The sequence below is a fragment of the Balaenoptera acutorostrata genome, chromosome 5 (genome assembly GCF_949987535.1).
Source record: "Balaenoptera acutorostrata chromosome 5, mBalAcu1.1, whole genome shotgun sequence".
NCBI lineage: Eukaryota > Metazoa > Chordata > Mammalia > Artiodactyla > Balaenopteridae > Balaenoptera > Balaenoptera acutorostrata.
In genome coordinates, this window is record NC_080068.1 from 131,119,498 (window position 1) to 131,125,832 (window position 6,335).

Genomic DNA, 6,335 nt, shown 5'->3' on the forward strand with positions numbered 1-6,335 from the left:
AGTATACAGTATTTCTGTGTGAGTTGAGTGAGCGTGTTTCATAGTAATCGGGGACTCACAGAAACTACCAATATGACATGAGAGGATACTTTTATTATTGCATGGCGAACCTTGGATTCATACCATCCTCACATGTCTTAAAATGTGAATTCAACAAACTGCTCAAACAAACTTTTTTCAGTGAGATTTGAATTAAGAAAAATATATTATATATGTATATATAATCATTAATTAGCATAGAAATAATGGTTTCTCACTCCTCAATGACTATTGTGGCAAGTTCTGTACTTGTATACATAAGAAAAATTATACATGTATGTAAAAAAAGATGTAATATATTATAAATATTATTTTAAAATAAAATAATAGATATATTAATGAACAATGTTTAAAGTAATTAAAGCATGTATATGTGTTTCTTTTAAATTTTATTTAATGAATAAATAAAACCATGGCTGTGTATTGAATACTTAAAATTTGAATTTTTTTCTATGTGACCTGAAGCCATCGCCTTGAGTATTTTAAACCTTTCAACTTGAAGTGGATTATGGGAAACAACTGGGAGAAGCCAGACTCAGAGCTGTGGAAAGAGTTTTGCTGTGATCCTTTACCTTCTGACAACACAGGTTATAACTCATAACGAAAAGCACTTAACAAATAGAACTCCACGTACCACCACCTTTTGGCCTCAGTTGGACAGCTGAAGTAAAATCATTGTCTGCTACCACTGTAAACGTTCCAACAACACGCCAGCAATAAATCATCTAATTGAACATGACTTTTCTGCTGTATCTTTTACTAATAATGTTTTTTAAAAAAATAAACGATAAGAGAAAATAATTGTTAGGGTGCTTCTTTCCCATCAACTCATCCTTCCTGGCAACTTTTCTTTTCCCTGAAATAGATCTTTGGAAAGTCAAGAAAGAGCATAAGATGTTTCTGTTAAAATTCCAGTGATACATTGTATAGTGCTGAGACCTGAAGTAGAAAAATGAACAGCTGCAAATTTTGCCCTAAGGACATTTCAGTGCTTTGAAAACATGGAGGTGAATATTATAGCTTCTACTCAGTGTTACACTTTAATATATTATTTAATTTCTAAATATGACAATTTTCTTGTAGGGGTGGCATTGCAGGTCATCTGTCAGAATAAATGTTAACTTAACCTAAAATACTCTGAGCAATATTGGTTGAGTGAACTAGAGTAAGTCCATTAATCATTACATTATTAAATTACTGGGCACTTGGATTCAGGAATGTTTTGTATGTTAAAGGTATATCTAGTCGTCTTTGTCCAGCTACCAACACTTTCACTGACTCTCTGAGGAACCAATTTATTTGTATACCAATAGTTATATTTAGTTGTATATATATTTATGTTTATATATATTAATATATTTATTTATTTATATTTATTTATATACATTTATTTATTTATATTTATTTATATACCAATAGTTGATTTTGAGACCTTCAGCTTAAAGATAGACTGTTTTTTTCCATATCAGCCTTTGAATTTGGGTGGCATGGAAAAGAAGAGGAGGGTAATAGCACCAATCAGTTGCCAAGCATAAATGCTGGCCAAAGATTTTTGTGTTGCCCTGGAGTGAAGTGGAATCTGATCCTGAGAAATTTGCCTGTCCTCTTGTTCGCCTCTCTGAGGACAGTTTAGATTACTTATAAATTAAATCCTTGTTTAGTTAAAACTTGTTCTAAATAACACTCTGTAGTTCTAATCTTGTGGCAACATCACATTCAGTTCTGGGGATTGCAAAAGTGAATATTCTTAACAAAACAAACAAACGATGACAATAGCAAATAAACAAAAACTCAAGAGAATTTAATGAATGGCAACTTCACTTGGAAACTTATATGAAGTACTCAAGTCCTGAAAGAATGAATGAAAAAATAAATTCCATTATTTCTGAGCTCTTATTATGGTAAGCCAGTTCTGTTATAAATCTCAAAATTCCCAACACTTCATATTTCAGTTTGAAAACATACTATAGTTTAAATATATAGTGCAGTGAAATTCAAGTGTGAAACCTCCCCCTCCAGACCACCAGCCTTCCTAGCTGGAGTGAAAATAGCATATTCTCAGTTCCTGATTCATCAAAGTCCGGTTTTCAGGTGTTTTGATGATTAAATCTGGTGATAGGCCATCAATTTTATACAAACGTTTCTCTGTAGGGCTGTCTTGTCATACACTTCTGTAAATGGGAGTTTGGGAACTTTAAATGAAAGAGTGTGAAGTTTTCTTTGTGAGGGTTATTAACTGAGGGACTCTGGATTAATTTAGCAGCCAGGTCTGTTCTTTCAGCCATAAGCCATGCTGTCAGAGAAACTTAATTACACTTTAAGTGGGATGCAAATGAGTTGTGACACTACATCATTTCACATGAAAGGTTCATTACTTACATTAACTTGCACAATGCCTTCTCCTAAACCTAGACTCATTACAATATTCCTGGGATTTTCTTTTTTAAACATAGCTAAATACAAGTAGGGTTTTAACTTTTAATAGCCTGTTTCTTTCTTAATATTTAATACTACAAATGTTCACTTTATTAAATGATTATGAATTGAGCTACTAGATACATGAATGTATTAAGGCTGGCAGGAAAAAATAGTTCTACCACTTGTCTGCTCAACTGCACATTCTCAGGACCAGGTTATTCTTTAAAGTAACTTTATATCAGTAACTTCTTTAGCATTGATATCCATGACTTGAAACAGGAAATTTAACAAGCTTTAAAATCAGAAGTCTGAGAAATTTTATCGTTAGAGCTTAACAGATTTTTTTCTGAGGATCAGTTGGGTGATTTGGGGTGAGGAAATATATAAATGTAAACATAAAAACAAGTTTCATAATGATAATTGAAAGCTTAAGTGATAGGGATAAATCAGTCATGACTTATGTGACAAGGTGTTAGGACAAGTACAAACAATACATTTGATCCTATTCTGAAGAAATAGTCAAATGGTCCTGAATTCTAAGGGGAGAGAGAGTTCATTTTAGATTCATCCCTCTATTCTCTGATGTGGTAATAGAGTTTTAGGGAAAATTAGTTGTTTCTTCTTAACATAATCAGTCACATAATCAATCGAGTGCTTGACAGTTGTTCTCAAGGATAGGTAGTAGGGAAAACAACAATAGCAAACTTTTGTCACCTGTTATGCTCTTGGCAAAGTCCTAAGCACTTTACTTGTATTAGCTCATTTAATACACACAAAAACCCTATGAGGCAGGTACTGTGTCCCCATTTTAGAAATGACAAAACTGAGAAAGTTAAGCAAGTTGCCCAGAGTCGCACAAGTATGAGAGCCAGGATTCAAACCTACTCAATTTTTAAAGCCCATGCTTTTTAACCACTATGGCATACTACCCAAGTTGTACAAGGGGCTTTTATGTTTATTAAATATAATAGAAAAAAATGTAAATAAATGAATGATGGGATCCAAGGAAATCATAGTGGAGAACAGATCTTTATTCTGTTAATTGAGGAACATGATTTTTTTTTTTAAATTGAAGTACAGTTGATTTACAGTGTTGTGGAGGAACATGGTATTTTAGTGCTATCATACTATGTCTGTTTATTCAAGTAAATTCCTAGGGGTTAGAGTCAAAGATTCATTATAATTTAATATACCAACCACTAGATGCTGTTTCATTTTAAGGCACGTGTCTGTCTTTTTCCCAATGAGTAGTTCATGGTATTTATTACAAATAGACTTTGATATCAAACTGGAACAGATTTGGAAAAGTGAAATATATTCTTCATTTGTAAAATTATAGAATAAGTTAAAATCATGTAATGCATTGAGCTGTTTTGCTATAATTTAATATACTGAAATTGTAGTTTATTAACTAGTACTTTGGTGTTTGAAAGAATTATACAATTTTTAAATCCAGATTTACCTCCTCATATCATAACATGACCATTCCATCTTTTAAATGTTAGGAAATCTGCTCCTAAATTGAGGATAATATGTATGCAATGAAATATATATTCCCTGTTGTGCCAATCATCAGTTTATTGCCTCTCAGCTTCAAATCCATCCTGCATTGCCTGCTCTGCAATACAGAAGCTGGATCCTATGATCATTTCTTACTTTCAACAGGCACAGTGTTAAGCTAAGACAATAGAGGGCAGTGGAGAGACATCGGAGGAGGACAGAGTTTCTCTTCCTGTTTCTAGTATTTTCTGTTTGTCTTTTATTTGCTTCTTCTGCATGGCTTCCAGCAATGCATGAAAGGAAGAAGCATCCAGGTGCACCCCACCCTAGCTGTACTCCTAAAACACCCAATTTCTTGGGGAGCTGGCATTCCTGGCACGCATCAGGTGACCATCTCATTGCCAATTTGAACAGTATGCCCCCTGACCGAAATGTTCATGAAAATGCATCTGAAGTTGGAGAAGAATATTAGCATTTTAGAGGTAGAAGAAACCTTAGGAGTCATCTAGTCTAAACCTTCCTTTTTGTAGGAATCCAGAGAGGTTTATTCCATGTGTTGTCACACCTTTTATGTAGCATGTAGCACTTTTAAATCTTCCCTTTCAGGGTTTATATTTAAGTAATGATACTATTTATAATTATTTTAAACATTCCATTTGAATTGCAAAGGAGCTTTTAGTTATCTTGAATTTTAATGGGTATTTATTGACCTTCTACAAATTCTCCAAGCGTTTCATGGACTGTAAGAATAAAAAAGAGACACTTATTTTCTAAGCTAAAACAAAACATAAAACCGCAATGAAGCAGTAAACCAAGGTACAATATGATAAAACCAGAAGAGTTATGCAGAAAGAGACTGGAGATCATATTTGGGGAATAAAGAGTGCTTTCATGAAGATGACAGACATATTAAGAGGCCTTGAAGAATGGGTAGGGTTTGAGAGTTAGACTTGAGGAGTGGGGAATAAGAGTATATGGATGGTATAAAGCATAAACAAAGGTTCAGAGGCAGAAAAATCTTTCACATTGGGATGTAAAATGCCCTCCAGCTGGTTTTACTGTGGGCATAGGCTAGTTATGGGAGAATAGTGGGAAAAGTTGGCAAAATTACTGATTTTTTAATTCTTGTAGATCATGACACACGGTATTTCAATAAAAATCAAGAAAATGTAAGATGAAATGAGTTGAATAAATGAGTTAATCATAATTATATTCATATAAATTCAAATACATAAATAAATTACATGAATTAAATAATAGACCTTTGAAAGAAACCAAATTCTTCATCTTTGGCCTCTGAAAAGAACTTTAAAAAGAGCTAAACCATTTTGGATATGACATTAATATAAAGATTTCTCACTGAATCATATATGAAAAATTTGGTTTCATTTTTAGCAATCCTAAAATTATCTTCTCCATCGTTGAATTGAATGTTAAACATTATATCCAGTAAAAACAACTTAAATGGCTTGGTGTTTTTGGTTGGTAGGGATTAGATAACCTAAACAACTTTCAGTTATTAAAAACCTCGAAATACTACACAGAACATAACTGTTCATTTAAATGCCCACAGGTGAATTTGAAAAATCCCAAAGGAGATAAATGATGAGGAAACAAAGCCCCAGCTGACGTGGCAGCTGCCTTGGGAGGTGGGAATGGGGGTGAGGGTTGGTTCCATCTCTCAGTTATCAAGAATTGGAAAAAAAAAAAAAAAAAGAAGAAAAAAAAAAAAAAGAATTGGAATTTAATGGCCCTGTAGGAACAGAAAACGGCACTGTGGATACACGAATCAGGGAGTTGAAAATGAAATAGAAGGTAGTTCCGGTTCCGACGTGCGGATCTTCGTTCCTGGTGTTCAGTTGTCGCGGTCGGTGGGCAGTAAGTGAGACAAGACGCTGCGGAGTGTGCTGACGCTTTGTCAGACTGCCCGGAGGACCACAAGTACTGCTTCACGCAGGCAGTTTGAAAATAAAGTTCCAGAGAAACAAAAGCTCTTTCAGAAGGATAATGAAATTCCAGTGCATCTAAAGTGTGGGATAGCTGATGCCCTCCTGTATAGAGCCATCATGATTCTTACAGTTGGTGGAACAGCGTATGCCATATATCAGCTGGCTGTGACTTCATTTCCCAAGAAGCAGGATTGATTTCAGTTTATCCTCCCAGCAATCAGTTGGTTCAACTCCATTCAGCTCTCTGTGGACCAGTATCTGATAACTGACTGAGTTCTTCTTTGGGGATCAATATTTATTGACCTGTACTACCTGCCACCAGTAAAGCAGTCTTTACCATGAAAAAAAAAGAAAGAAAATGGAATGGAAAATAAAATGAAAAACTATGGAACAGTTGCAACAACAGTGAATAAGTCAAGGGTGAACTGG

At 34.3% G+C, this 6,335-nt stretch overlaps 1 pseudogene; it reads left to right on the forward strand.

Annotated features, from left to right (window-relative positions):
• The first annotated feature begins 4,388 nt into the window (after positions 1-4,388).
• LOC103013229 (cytochrome c oxidase subunit 7A2, mitochondrial-like) lies at positions 4,389-6,101 on the forward strand (annotated as a pseudogene).
• The last annotated feature ends 234 nt before the right edge of the window (positions 6,102-6,335 follow it).